The 15,500-nt window shown below is 45.9% G+C and overlaps 1 long non-coding RNA gene across 1 annotated transcript; it reads left to right on the top strand.

The window, feature by feature from the left end:
* The first annotated feature begins 8,328 nt into the window (after window positions 1-8,328).
* On the top strand, window positions 8,329-15,106 carry LOC128071682 (uncharacterized). Its single transcript, XR_008201980.1, has 2 exons — window positions 8,329-13,847; window positions 14,473-15,106. It is a non-coding gene; the product is annotated as an uncharacterized LOC128071682 (long non-coding RNA).
* Window positions 15,107-15,500: the final 394 nt, after the last annotated feature.

The following is a 15,500-nucleotide window of genomic DNA, read 5'->3' as shown; positions in this document are numbered from 1 at the left end:
CAAGTTGATGGCAGAGCTTTTCTTTGATTGTATACTCTGACTCCATGTAACAAAAACAAAACAAAACCGAAACTTTAATCTGAATTCTTTATACTGTTGTCATATATTTCAATATTAAACTTTCTCACAAAAAAAGACTTTGTCAGAAGAAAATCTTTTCAAAGTGGGTTTCTTCTCGGGGAAATCTCTGCAGGGTTGACATAAATCAGCAATTGTTTCTTAGGACCTGTGTTCCACAAATGCTAATTGCTACTGTACTTTGAATCTTTTCTTCTGCTTCTTATTGCAGGTGTGTGGAGACATTCTGTATGTCTGCAGTTCACAGTCGAACAGAGCAACAGCACAAGTTGAAGCTCTGTCTTTTCCTGTTCTCCGTTTTTATTTTCCTTCTAGGCAGAGTCCAGACTTCACATTTCCCCCCTTCCTGCTATTCAACTTTAAACTCAGCCTTTGGTTATGAAAGCTGCTGTAATAACCTTTCTGATACAGACAGAGCAGTACAGACAAATACCTATAGGCTTCTCCTGCCCTACCAACTTCCCTGTTCTTTTCTTAGTTGAATTGATGGGTTTTATTTACTCTTCTTAGCATTGAGATGCCTGCGTGTGAAAAGAACTTCTTGCTTCTGACATGATATGAGAACAAGTGTCTTGATTAATCTCCGTGTAGGTTTTTGCCTTTAACATTGTTTTCTGTTGTGGTTCCTTCTAATTTTTGCAGTGCTATTAGGGGAAAGTCCTACTTCTCAAGGTTTGTGACTCATTTCAGATAAAAATATTCCAGTGACAATCTTCACACTTCTGAAAATTTTATTTTTACCTTCTTTTATAACTTAACCACAGAAAATGTAACTGTGTCTAGTGATATACACCTTCGAGTCTTTGTTTTAAATCCAGCCCACCTATTGAGCTAGATGAATTGGGAGGGGGATTAAAAAACAAACAAACAAACAAAACAGATTTCATGGCTTGGTTTTTGTGGTGGTGCAATCTAGGCTTTGCTGTTAACCAAGTCATGCTACAGCACAGCAGCTGCCATCTGAGACCAGGGTGTGAGGAACAAGTGGTGTTTTCCTAGCCAGTATGACTTGGTCAACAGTAGTACCTGCAACCAATGGATTGTGTTAATGTTGCAGTCCTTGCATCAAGAGCACCTGAGATGGGATGGTTTGGCCCTGTGTAGAAGGGAGACGCTGGTTCTGCTGTTAGTGCTCTGATCTGTATCAATTCCTTACAACTGGGTGCATCTCTGTTTCCCTTTGTGTAACTGGTAATAACTGCACTGCAAGACTTAAATTATTTAGGAGCAAGTCATACAGTTGTAACAGATCTTAGATGTTTAAAGAGTGTTGAGAAACAAATCTAAGTACTTGAGCAGATTGTTATGCCAAAGGCAGAAGGTTAGGCTGCGCTATTGCATTCCCCAAACTGTCTAGACATATCTGGCCTGCCTTTGATATTAGTATGAAGGCACTCTTGAATGCCTTTAAAAGCAGATGGCTATTGGAGAAAGCTTCTGAAGACTAGAAAAACAAACGTCATTTCTATGTTCAGGAGGAATTCACACATCAGCAGGTAGTCAAACTCTCCTTGATTCCAGGGAAATTGCTGCAGCAGGTAAGCTTAGCAAGTGTCTCCTGATTCAAGGTACTTGGAATTACCATGGAGAAATGCTTGATCAATTGAGTTGTCTTCTGCAATTAGACTGTTTTCTTAGTGGCTGAAGGTAAAGTAGTAGAAGGTGTTGTTTACTGCAAGTTCAGCAATTTTTCAAGGCCTCTGAAATCATCACCGATGGGGTATGGGCTAAATAAGTGGGCAGCGAGGTGGACTAAACACTGGCTGAACTGCCAAGCTCATGGGAGTTATGATCAGTTTTCAGTAGGTTGAGAGAGGTGGTACTTTCTGGTCAGTGCTGGTGAGGTACTTGGAGTTCTCAGTCTGAATCTGGGTTCTCCAGTGCAAAAGAGACCTGAGTATAGTGGACAAGTCCAGTTCAGGGCCATAGAAAATTAACAGCTGGGGCCAGAGAGCAGGGAGAGGCTGAGAACTGGAACTCCTCAGCTGGAGAAATCTTGAAGGATCTTACTTGTGCAGGTAAATACTGATGTGAATAAGGAAAATGGGTCCTGTTTTGAGGTCCCCAGTGCCAGCACAAAAGGCAATGGATGCTAACCAAAACACAATGTGCATCTCATAAATGGAAGGAAGCTTCTTTAAGAAGGAAGCTGAAGTGGAGGCATTGCTTGAAATTACCCTGGTGTGGGCAAATCCTTCAGGAGCTCTGCTCCCACTGAGGAACAAAGCAGGGAAAGTCTTCCTGCTGCCCACACCAAGCTGACAGACAGCTCTGTTCGGAGACAGACAGCAGGGTTAAAGAGAAGACACTGGGGCTGGACTCAGCATATGTGACATTGGCCTATAGCCTGCATTGGTTTCCAGTGCTGCCCTTGCTTGACCTTGGGCTTCAGCTTTGCACAAGGGCTTGCAGAGGGGAAAGCTGAATGTAGTACTTTATGTCTTCCTGCGATGCAATTTGAGACATGAATGAAAAATGCTATGTAAGTGTTAGGTATTGCTGTTACTTGGGAGGTGACAAGAAGAGGTGTCAGCTTGGGTGTTTATTGATGCAGTCTGGAATTGCTTAATACCTGGAAGAAACTTCCCCTCTCCCTGCTTCTCATTGCTCACAGCCATTGCTGTGTGACTACCTTCCTAATTTGTCCTCTGGTTTCTAAATATACCCTACAGGCAGTGGCTCTTGTCTTGTAAGACAGTTTTCTTGGCATGGTGTAACTTTTCCATCTTTCTTTAATGTATATATGTGAAGGGAATTGTATAGACTCTATATGGGCATGGAGCTTTGTGTGGAAGAAATGCCAGCTCAGTAAAATAAAGTTTACACTGAGGAGTATTTGATGGGTTAAAGATGTATGTGGTCACATTAGCAGGTGATTGTTCTGGGTGAGGGGAAGTCTAGTGTGAATTTCTGGAAGTGCTCATCCTGGGTAACTAACATCATGATTAAGATGCTGGTCTGGATGTGTGTTGCAGAAAATGAGATGAGAAATTGGAACAAATGCAATGTGTAATCAAGGGGAAAAAGGCAGATTTGTCTTCTGTATGCCAGAACAAGTCAGGTATGGGTTATGATAAAACAAATTGCTTCATCTCCTCCAGTGTTGCTTTTACCTAGCGCTATGGCAAAAGTTAAAACAAGAGGGTTGTATGGTTTACTGATGCTCCTGTTAGGTTGTTGTATAGGACATGGTGTGTGCAGAGGTGGGGCCGTGCTTTGTAAGCATCTTGCCTTAGAATTCTGTCTCCCCTTTGTAGACCCAGATGGTGCTTAACTTCTGAAATATTTGGTGATCTTGTCTGAAGTGTAACCTTGGTTGGGGGGGGGGGGGGGGAGGGTAATAAAGTCGCTGCTGTCAGTGTTTGTGCTGATCTGCTGCTCCTGTGACTGTCTCAGAACAGGGTGCCTCTTAAACTCTGCTTCCTCTGCAGGTAAATGGGGTGGAATTAGCACTTTTCCTGGGAGACTGACTGACTTACAGACGCCCTGCCGGGCAGAGGGTCTGCATCCTTGAGGTAGTCACCTTTCCCTGACAGGGTGTGAATTACAGCTCTTTGCTGCCTCTCGTGCTTGGGCTTCTGGATCTGGTCCACACCTTTGGGTTCAGTGCAGCTATTAAGCACATTCAACCTGAATTTGGGAATAGCAGTGGGATGACTCAAACCACACTTCTCAGTGAGCACACTGCTCCTAAAGCTCCTCGCTCTGCTGTACTTAAATACAAATCCTCCTTTTTATTTCTGTTTGGTGTCTCAGCCAAGAGATTGAGGCTGTTCAGGGCAAGGTGTCAGTTTGTGCCAGGCAATGTTGGAGTGAACGTGATTGCATTGTATGACCACAAAAAGTTCCTGTAGTTTTCCAAATAAAAGTGGCGGTTGTTTCCCAACTTCTCATCATGAATGGTGGTGCCTGTACCTGCTTCTGTTGTAACAAGTGATGCTTGTACTACAGAGTCTCTCACGAGAGAGAATGAAGTTTGTTCTGCCCTTGCAATCCATAACATGGTAAGAGAAGTGGTTTTTATTGCACTTTGTTTTTGTGGCCATGGGCATGTTTTCCATTTCAACTTCTAGGACTTCACCCATGTCTCTGTTGTTGTCTGAGACTCTCTAACACCCTGCAAGGAAACCAGGAGATGACCAGAGTTGCAGCTATCTGAGGAATGAAGCAGAGTGGTGGGAGCAGAGTTTCACTTCAAGTAGACATTTATTTTGAAACTGAATTTAAAACTTTCGCGTTATACTTGAATTGATAAAATAGTATAGAAGTTCGAATATTTAAAGGATTTAATTAAAATAAAACCTCTTTTGGCATCATGAGCATGCATTTATCACCTCTTAGGTCAAGAGGTTTATCTGTATCTCCCCAATGTCAGCCAGTGCCGAAACATGCCCTGAAGTGCATGCTGACCCTGATGTTATTCACTGCTCATATTTGGAGCCCTGGTTAACATTACATCTCTGCCCTTTAGCAGCTGGTACTTGTCCTCTCCTGGGATTTCAGGGATGCATCCTGGAGACGCATCACTGATGGTTTCCAGCTCCCTGGTGGGGGTGATGAAGAAGGTTTGGTAAATGAAACCCCTCAATGGTGACCTTGTCCACAAGAGGACTTTCTGGCACAGAGTAACCGGGGGAGCCGCCAGGTATGAGTGATCCTATGTGTGATGGTGCAGGAAAGGCTGCAGTGGCATAAGGAAGGCGGTGATGTAAAACAAAAACAAAAAAAGACCTCTCCTTGTTTTTAAAACAATTGAATCATTGTCATTTTCTAAATTAGAGGTGGTGTGGAGCACAGGCTGTTCTTGAGGGATTACTGAACTTGGTCAGGATTTGGAGTGGAAACACGTGCAAGATTACCTTCTAAAAACTCTGTGGTTAAGCAGTGGTTTTGTTTCTATTTCAAGAGCTATAATCTCCGACTATGGGGACACTTTCTGAATTTGGGGTACTTTGGCTCACCGTGCAGATGTGCAGGCTTGTGCTCTACTGCTGCAGCGCGTGCCAGAAATCACAGAATCACAGAACAGCTTGGGTTGAAAGGGTCCTCAGAGTTCATCCAGCCCCAGCCCCTGCCATGAGCAATGCCACCCAGCAGCTCAGGCTGCCCAGGGCTCCATCCAACCTGCCCTTGAGTTCCCCCAGGGATGGGTCACCCACAGCTTCTCTGGGCAGCCTGGTTGTGTAGGTGGCTGTTCCATCCAGGTAAGCCAACAAAGCCAAGGCCTCTAAATTTCAAGGCTGCAAAAACATCTGTGTGACCTAGTTTGGATTTACCACTGAATTCATCTTTTCAGCACTATAAATAATTCAGCCCAAAGCCACGCAATGTTGATAAATAGGACAATAAACTTCATGCTGCAGTGGAGGCTACAAAGAGCAATGTGTTTTAATTGACTGTTGCACAGTGACTGGGAAAAGCAGAGAGGACTCGCTCAAAGCTCTGTATGCAAACAGCAACAAGTGCTTTGATGGCTTTGAAGTTTCCCCAAGTAATTCAGTCCTCACTGCATGAAGGAGATTCACATGATGTAGGGGTTTTGAAATAGAGCATCATTTGTGATCCCAAAATCCCTGTGCAAATTCATTTAACTTCATGGGATCACAGGGAAGATTCTATTTTATATCTGATGGCTGTCTTGGTCTGCTTCCATCATTCTGCTTCCACAAGAGGCAGGTAAAAACTGAAGGCAATAGTGAGGGGGAATTACAAATGAGCTGTGGGCTCAGGTCACTGTGCAACACCCCTCTGCCAACTGTAAGATGTTTCCCTTGCAGTGGGCACTAGAGTTGGCCACCAGCATTCCTGGTTTCAAGGAAAACACTTCCTGATCAGGAGGAGGAGGTTGAAGAGGCCTTCCATAAGCAACTGGAAGTAGCGTCACGATTCCAGGTGCTGGTGCTTATGGGGAACTTCAATTATCCAGATATTTGCTCGATAAGCATCATGGCCAGGCATGCGTGGTCCAGATGGTTCCTGCAATGTGTTGAAGGCAACTTTCTGATGCAGTGGTAAAGGAATCGACAAGGGGAAGGTTATTGCTGGACCTTATTCTCACTAATAGAGAAGGGCTTGTCAAGGAAGTAAAGGTCGGGGGCAGCTTAGGTTGTAGTGACCGCGAGATGGTGGAGTTCGAGATCTTGAGTGGAAGAAGTAAAGCAAAAAGTAGGATTGCTACCCTGGACTTTAGGAGAGCCAGTTTTGATCTCTTGTGGGACCTACTTGGAGCTATCCCGTGGGCTAGGGTGTTAGAAGGGAAGGGGGCCTGTGAGAGCTGGTTGGCATTTAAATAGCTCTTCTTCCAAGCTCAGGATCACTGTGTCCCTGTGAGGAAGAAATCGGGAAAGGGTGGCAGGAGACCTGCGTGGATGAGCAAGGAGCTCATGTGCAAACTCAAAGGGAAGAAGAAGGTCCATGAAATGTGGAAAAAGGGTCTGACCACTTGGGAAGAATACAGGAATGTTGTCAGGGCCTGCAGGGATGCGATGAGGAAGGCTAAAGCCCGCCTGGAATTAAATCTGGCAAAGGTGATAAAGGATAATAAAAAGGCTTTTTTAAGTACGTTAACAGTAAAAGGAAGACTAGGGAGAATGTGGCTCCCCTGCTAAGTGACGGAGGTGTTCTGGTAACGGGGGATGCTGAGAAGGCGGAGATACTGAATGCCTTCTTTGCTTCTGTCTTCAGTGAAAAAAGCTCCCCCTTGAAAATCCGAGACCCTGGAGATTAGTGAGAGAGTCTGGAGAATGGAAGACCTCCCTTCAGTCAGGGAAGAGGTGCTCCGAGGGCACCTAGGCAACACCAATGTTCACAAATCCATGGGACCCGATGGGATGCATCCACGGGTGCTGAGGGAGCTGGCAGAGGGGATTGCTGAACCGCTTTCTGTCATCTTTGAGAGGTCTTGGAGGACGGGGGAGGTGCCTTAAGTCTGGGGGATAGCCAGTGTCTCTCCAGTCTTCAAAAAGGGCAAGTAGGAAGATCCAGGCAATTACAGGTCAGTCAGCCTCACCTCTGTCCCTGGAAAGGTGATGGAACAGCTGGTGCTGGATGTCATCTCCAGACAACTGGAAGAAAAGGAGGTTATCAGGAGTAGTCAGCACGGGTTCACCAGGGGGAGGTCGTGCTTGACCAACCTGGTAGCCTTCTATGATGATGTCACTGGCAGGGTAGATGAGTGGAGAGCAGTGGATGTAGTCTACCTGGATTTCAGCAAGGCGTTTGATACTGTCGCCCATGACATCCTTATAACAAAGTTGAGGAAGTGTGGGAGAGAAGAGTGGACAGTGAGGTGGGTTGAGAAGTGGCTGACTGGCAGAGCACAGGGGATCATAGTTGGTGATGCAGAGTCTGGCTGGAGACCTGTAACCAGTGGTGTCCCTCAGGGGTTGGTGCTGGGTCCTGTCTTGTTCAACATCTTCATCAATGACATTGATGAGGGGATAGTGGCCACCCTCAGCAAGTTTGCTGATGATATGAAGTTGGGAGGATTGGCTGACATGCCTGAAGGCTGTATTGCCATTCAGCAAGACCTGGACAGGCTGGAGAGCTGGGCAGTAAGAAACCAGATGAGGTTTAACAAAAGCAAGTATAGAGTCTTGCATCTGGGGAGGAATAATTGCATGCACCAGTACAGCTTGGGGGATGAGCTGCTGGAGAGGGGCTCTGCAGAGAGGGACCTGGGTGTCCTGGTGGACAACAGGTTGGCCATGAGCCAGCAGTGTGCCCTTGTGGCCAAGAGGGCCAATGGCATCCTGGGGTGCATTAAAAAGAGCGTGGCCAGCTGGTCGAGGGAGGTGATCCTCCCCCTCTACTCTGCCCTGGTGAGGCCTCATCTGGAGCACTGCATCCAGTTCTGGGCTCCCCAGTACAAAAAGACAGGGATCTCTTGGAAAGAGTCCAGCGGAGGGCCACAAAGATGGTGAAGGGTCTGGAGCATCTCCCCTATGAAGAAAGGCTGAGTGAACTGGGTCTGTTCAGCCTTGAGAAAAGATGACTGAGAGGGGACCTGATCCAGGTCTACAAATATCTAAGGTATGGGGGGCAGAATGGCGAGGCCAGATTGTTTTCAGCAGTGTGTGGAGACAGGACAAGGGGAAACGGCTGGAAACTGCAGCATAGGAAGTTCCACACAAATGTGGGCAAGAACTTCTTTACAGGTGAGGTGACGGAGCACTGGAACAGGCTGCCCAGGGAGGTCGTGGAGTCTCCTTCTCTGGAGATGTTCAAGACCCACCTGGACACCTACCTGTGTGACCTGGTGTAGGGAACTTGCTTTGGCAGGGGGGTCAGACTCTATGATTGCTGGAGGTCCCTTCCAACACCTACAATTCTGTGATTCTGTCCTTCAGGCTCACAAGCAAGAAAGCAAGAGCAAGCCAGCAGAGTCTGGGAAGGGCAGCATATCACTAGGTCGCCATGCATGGCTGAGTGTGGAAAATAACAGGCACGCAGCATGGTTTTCTTTGGCATATGGGCAGAGGCACTGTGTTCCCGAGTCTGGAAAGAACTGGTTAAAGCTTCCTGGTTCACTGGAGCTGCAGTTGCAGCATCTGAATTATGTCCCATGTGTTATGACTTCCTGCTCTCGTGAATTAGGCTCAGATCTTTGAATTACCTTTATTCTTTTTTTGTGTGTGCTTATATTTAGTTTAATTTTTAATGGTCTGCTAGGCTTCTCTGCAGTTAGCTAATGCAATCTGGTTCAATAGGTTACTGTGCTACATCCTCATCTGATGCAGCTTTGCAGCTATGAGAAAGTGGGACCAGGGAACCTTTGTGCTTGGATTTGCACAGGGATTGTTCTGTGCTGTAGCAGCAGCAGAGCAGCAGCAGGCGTCTCTATTATTGTCACTGATTACATCCCATCATTGAGTCAAAGGGTGGCTAGTGGGATCAAGCTTATGGGCCTGGGATTTCAGCTTGGGGTTGGGGTGATGAGGATGTAACTGCGTAAGAGATACGGCCACATATTGGCTGCAGTGACAAAACAGGCTGCTCCAGACTGCATCTTGTGATTCCCATGGGGGCTGGGGTTGCTGAGTAGCCTGAAATCTGCTCTGCTTCAGCAGGATCTTGGCCAATGCTAAGGGAGGCATTATGGGGCATGATATGGGAGAAGGGGGAGATGGTTTGCTTATCATAGCCAATCTGGCTCTAATATATGGGTTTGGAAATGCATTGCCCTATTAAGGGCAAGCAAATGAGAGGGTACAGACTTATAAATACCCCAGAGATGCATGGGCAACCAGCCATGAGCTTCTGGAGTCAAGAAGATGCTGTTTAAATTATGCCAGCAGTCTTTGTCAGTACATAAACGTATGTCTAAAACCCTAACTTCAGCAGTAAGCACCAAAAGGGGTTAACCATAATAAAAATCTCTCTTGGCATTAAAACAACAACAACAAAAAAGTCTCTTCAGCATTGCCTTCAGCTTCATGTAGCAATACATCAGAGAAGGAGCATAAATCCAGCAGGCTAATGGGGACAAAGGGTCATGGGAGTAGACCTTGGCAGATAAGCTGATGCAGGGAAGCTGGTCAGTACCTGGGTGGGTAATATATCACTGGTGCTGCAGAGTAAGAGGCCATCTCTACTGCAGCTGAAATGGAAACCTTGCAGGAAGGGAGGTGGGGTTTTATGGGTGGTATTGGGGCAGGCTGATGTGGGGCAGAGGAGTGGTGGGCATGTGCAAGTGTAGGGACTGGAAAGGCAGTGTCTCTGTTTGTTCACTCAGGAGAGTGAATCTAATCCCTACAATCATCTTTTGATGTCAGCTAGAGTTGCTACATTCAGGATTATTTTTCCAACAATTTCTTCTCTTGAGAGGTAAGTCGTTGCCTTGAGAAGTAGGATCTGTTTGTCTTTGGTACAGGAGGCTATAGTATAAAAAGCCAAATCTGTGAAAGGCACCATAACTTGGTTGTTCTCCTTAACAAAGCAAACCAAAAAGGAGGTATCAAGGTATCCCAGCATAGCTGATGTGAGAAGGGCCCTCTGGGCTCATCTGCTCCAGCCTCTGTTCCAGCAAGCATACGAGAGCAGGGTGGCCAGGGCCATGTCCAGGCAGCTTTGGAAGATCTCCAAGGGGGAGACCTTACAGCCTATCTACCCTGTGTACATCTTCAACAGATGGTGCACGTTGGTCTGAGTATCTTGACTTTGATAATAAAGCCACTTTGACTCTCAAAGTAAGGGTAGCTCTTGCATTTATGGTTTCTCAAAAATGATGCTGCTATATGCTCTGCACAAGCACCACTGTAGACAAGTATGTCCAATAGGTTGATATTGATTGTAATCAGTTATTGATATTGTAGTCAGTTGTTATCATTTGTCATTGTCATTCCCCTCTCAAGGCTGGGTTGGATAGAACCCTGGGCAGCCTGAGCTGGTGGCTGGCAGCCTTGCCCATGGTAGGGGGTTGGAACTGGACGGTCTTTCAGGTCCATTCCAACCCAACCACTCTGTGATGTACATGGGGCTGTGCAGTAATTTAGTTAGGTGATTGCATCAAAACACTGCTTTAAAGTTAAATCTTGGGACTCCTGTGCTCCCCTTGCAGCAGTACGTGGTTGCCTGACAATCCCATAGCCACTCTCTGCCGATCTCTAGGGCTAAAAGTACTAGGCATGGTTTAGATCCCAATAGCTCAGGAAATGTGTCTTGGAGGCCCTGAGCAATGCTCTTGGGAGCTTTTTATTTCAGTGGGGTGGAGGCACAAGCACAGAGGCTGGAGAGCAGAGCAAGTCCTTGCAGACTGAAGAGTATTGGTCTTGGCAAGAGACTCGTAGGTTAGAAGCCATTGATAATTCACTTGCAAAGCAGTCCTTCAGCTCCAGTTGGACCACAGTGAGATGAGCTCTGTGCCTTTCTCTAGCAGATCCCCAGAGGAGGGCTGGTTTGAGCTGTTACTGAAACCTGTGAAAAACTTTCGCCTGAGCACTAAATTGGAAAATGAGCCCTCACAGCCCAAATCAAAGGAGGCTTTATAAGTGGGAAGGAGGCTGGGGAAGACCCTGGAGGGCTGTGGCTTCCTCCTTGCTCTCTGTTAGCATTGCCCAGTATGGCACGTATTCACGCAGCAGCAGAGAGGCTGCAGTGTGCCTTTTCCTCCCTCCTCCTCCCATCAGCGCCGCAGCTACACCCAGCAGCACAGCTTCCCGTAATAGCAGCTGTAACCTACCCTGTAAATCAGGCCTTGTAATTATGGGACCCAAGGTGGAACAGCAGGATGAATGCATTGGTCAGCAGTCAGCAAGTGTAAGAATGCTGAGGGGCCTCAGTGGGTGCTGGAAAACAGTTTGTACTGAAAGCCTGGTCATCCTGGTGGTTTGCCCTATTGGTGGTTTGTGCCTTTCTCCAATTATAGCTGAGAATCTGCTCCCTCCCTCTTGCCCTCCTCTGTTACCTTCCTGAAGGGCAGCCACCACTGCATGGTGAGCATGTCTCCTCACAGCACAGTTTGGAAATGAAAGCAGCTGGTTGGGTATCGATTTCCCTCTACATCTTCTGTGATCTACATTTGTAGAAGTGTCTTGACAAGGAACTTGGGCATTCTGCAGAGCTCTAGCATCACTCCCAAAAGTTCAAACTTTGTGCTCTCAGGCTTTCAGCCACTGATAAACAAAGCAACTATATGCTCCTCCTGGATGAGTGCTCTCTCCTGCAGTGAAATTGTTTGTTGCCATGGATATCACTTAGTTTAGAGAGACATGTAACCAAAATGGATTTAAACAGACCCTCATGGGTCAATATTTCCGTAGGAGCAAATGTGCATCTTGAGGCTTCCTAAATGTCTTCTGTTTGGGCTTGTTGCAATAAGCACAAACCTCCCAGAGCTTCAGCCAGGAGAAGTTATCCTCTAACCATCAGGAATGCATTTTGTATGTTATTTTTTCCCAAATCCACAAGGATACAGGATCACAGAAGCCTAAAAGATCAGGTAGAAGTTTCTCCGTTGTTTGTTCTTGATAATTTGAAACTACTTTTTCTTGCCAGTCTCTATTTTTATTTTTTTTTCTTTTTAGAAGTGCCTTTCAGTCTGGGGTTTCCATGATGTGTCGTATTGCAGCTCATAAATGGACTTGTGTTCTGGGCAAACAATAGTTGTTACTGTTTAACACAGATTTGATAAAATTTGCTAATGACCACTGCAGAAAACGGGCAGCTCAAGTGAAGTTTTTGGTTTCTACCCAGGAGCAAAACTCCCACTCCCTGCCCTGTGAATTTCATTAGGTGGAACTAATTAAAGCGATGTGTCTTATTTCTGAGATGAGCACTGGTCCAAGAGGAGTCCGGAGAGGTTTGTATGCTGCGACACAACTGCTCTGCTTTTAAATACCGCAAAAGCTTTGTGTCCTATTTAATTTGACATTCCTTGTGTTTGTTTCCCTTCATGACTCATAGCACAACACTGGCAGCGAGCCTAGGAAGTAGGTTATGGGATCTGGCGTGGGGACACTGGTGGATTGTATTCCAAGTGTTATGCTTACATTGCACCACCGGCCCTGAGAGCACCCAGCAAACTGTGTTTGTCCTGCCCTGAAGGCTGGTGCCTTCAGAAATTAGGTGAACAGCTGCAGCTGTGGTCTGAGGCAGCCTTGACTTTGCACTTATTTTGCATTATCCATTAGCCTGGATGACTGGGGGTACTGTGAGTGGCTTCACCTCAGCTCTTCAGCTCTTGGTGTCTCCTGTACAGAGCAGGAGCTCACATCTTCCCTTCTCCTGGCTCAGGATAAAAGATCATCATGCCATGTTTATGGACACCGAAGTGAAAATGCTAGCAGTATGTTTTGGGAAACACTGGGTAGTTCACCTAGGTTCTGGGGTGTTAGCTGATAGCTGGCTGAACATGAGCCAGTGGTGTGCCGAAGTGGCCAAGAGGACCGCTGGCGTCCTGGCTTGTATTAGAGAGAGTGCAAGCAGCAGAGAAATCATTGCCCCTCTGTTCTCAGTTCTGATGAGGCTGCACCTTGAGTACTGTGTTCAGTTTTGGGTCCCTCTCTACAGGAAAGACATTGATGCCTTGGAGTGTGTCCAGAGAAGGGCAATGAAACTGTGAAGGGTCTGGAATCAAAGCATGGGAAGTGGCTGAGGGAACTGGGATTGTTCAATCTGGAGAAGAGGAGGCTCATGAGTGACTTTGTCACTCTCTACAATGACTTCAAGGGAGGTTGTGGTAAGGTGGGAGTCAGCCTCTTCTCCCAGATAACAGCTATAGGATGAGTAGGAATGGCATCAAGTTGCACAAAGGGAGATTCAGGTGGATGTTAGGAAAAAAATTATTCTCTGAGTGAGTGGTAGTGAATTGGAAGAGGCTGCCCAGGGAGGTGGTGGAGCCACCATCCCTGGAGGTATTCAAGAACCACGTGGATGTGACACTGAGGGACATAGTTAGTGGGCATAATGGGAATGGGTTGACAGTTGGACTTGGTGATCTTTGTGGTCTTTTCCAACCTTAATGGTTCTGTGATTCATTGTTCTTAATTTGGTTTTCTGTAGGATGAAGACCTCGTAACAAAGCAAATGAACTTAGGACTGTCCTTTGGATTTGCATGGATATTTCACAAGAGGTTTCAGAAGCCTCAACAATACCAACATAAAATACAGCTGGACACTAAGCTACTTCAGAACTTGCTTCTTTACCTGACCCCTTTCTGTAGAAGCACCAGAGTCTGGTTGGTTTTTTTTTGTTGTTGTTGTTGATTTCTCCTTTTAGTAGACAGATAATTTTATTGCAGCTTGGTGACAGGAAGCTGATAATATTTGAGGTAAGTACAACAAGAATGCATCGTTTTCAAGAAGAAGGAAAAACATGCCCAAAAGATATTTGTACTTTCTACCATAATCGTATCACTGACTCCTCCTGTCACTTAGAACACTGTGTGCATAGGATGGCCATCCTGAGGCCAGCTCTCCTGTCACTGTGTAGCATTTCAGGCTGTGAAGCACAAGGGTTTCCTTGGGCATCCAATGCAGCCTGTACACGGCAACGCATCTCTGGAGCCACCTGAGTACATAGAAAAAAGTGAAATCAAGCAAGTCATCGACATATTACTTTGGTTTTTGCTTTTATGTTGCATTGCATATCAGGAACGATGAAGAAAGGTAGCACCATGCCACAAGCCAGCTGGAAACAGGCCCAAACCTGAACACACTCTCACGCTGTCTCTTCCTCTTTTTAAACTCTGGGTAAGATTTTACAACGCTTGTGAATCAGCTGTCCCTTTTGGAGAGGAGGAAATCTATGACAGGAGCCATGGCCAAGGCTGTCACAAGTGTCACAAGCATGAGTAGCCCTAACCCCCTCCTCCACCTACCCTGTTTCTCTATATGAAGTCAGTGAGTTTATCTAAATGATGATTGCTTATCTTCTTCCTCATTCTTCTCCCACAGGGAAAGAAGCTGTGTCACCAGGACGTGCATTAAAACATAAGTACACTTTGCTTTTCACGTTTTACCCAAGGTCAGAAGTACCCAACTGATTTCTGAGCTAGTGGTAGCAGCCTGTTGAAACTATAGCCCAAACCCAGCATTGCTCACTTGCCTGTAAGAAGGCACATGTGACAACAGCTTATGCTCTTCTGCTGGATGGTGTGGTTTAAAAATACATCTGCAAGAAGTAGTTACACCCAATAAGCCATTTTCACCACCTTAGCACAGTACTTAGGAATAAGAATAATTCCTACATTTCTGAGCCAGTAGATCCATCTGTATGCAGTCTCTTCACACCGTGTTAAGTCACACACATGTCTGTATGTGCATGCAATTTCAGTATGAGAACAGGCTCTGTAATAGTTTAGCTGTAAGCTCATAAGAAGCTCTGTCGCACCTGAAGGTATAATCCTTTGTTTGTGACATCCCAACAAGTTACTGCTGGAAAGGATTATGGCTCCATGTGAGAGATGAGCAGGACTGGTGGGACTTCAGAAGTTAAGAGGTGCTTTTTATCCATGCATTACAATCTTTAAGACACATCTATGAAAAATTAAAAAAAAATAAACTTGGGTGAAACTCTGCCTACAGGAAAGCCACTGGGTAAGTTTACTTCACGTACGTATTGCTGATGTCTTCTTTTATTTACACATTATTGCTAAAAAGAAATAGATAAGCCATGTGATTTTCAACGTAAGGAAAAATCTGAAATGACAAAAGGTGTGTGTGCTTTGATAAGGTAGAAGTAATGACGAGTGGTGTTCGTGCGGTGCTGTCTGTAGGCTAATAAGCCCTAGCAAGCTTTGCTTATTTGCTAAGGTATGGGTAAGGTGTGCTTGGTGGTATGGAGAGGAGGTGTCCTCCCTGTTGAGCTCTTCAGAAACCAAGTAGACGTGGCCCTGGGCACACTTCTCTGAGTGACCCTGCTGGAGCAGATGGGTCTGGAGGTCTGTGCCAACTTCAGCCATGTTGTGATTCTGTAAACCTGC

Source organism: Tympanuchus pallidicinctus, unplaced genomic scaffold, assembly GCF_026119805.1.
Source record: "Tympanuchus pallidicinctus isolate F22 unplaced genomic scaffold, pur_lepc_1.0 scaffold6, whole genome shotgun sequence".
Taxonomy (NCBI): Eukaryota; Metazoa; Chordata; class Aves; order Galliformes; family Phasianidae; genus Tympanuchus; species Tympanuchus pallidicinctus.
This window is presented reverse-complemented; position numbering and strand designations above follow the sequence as displayed.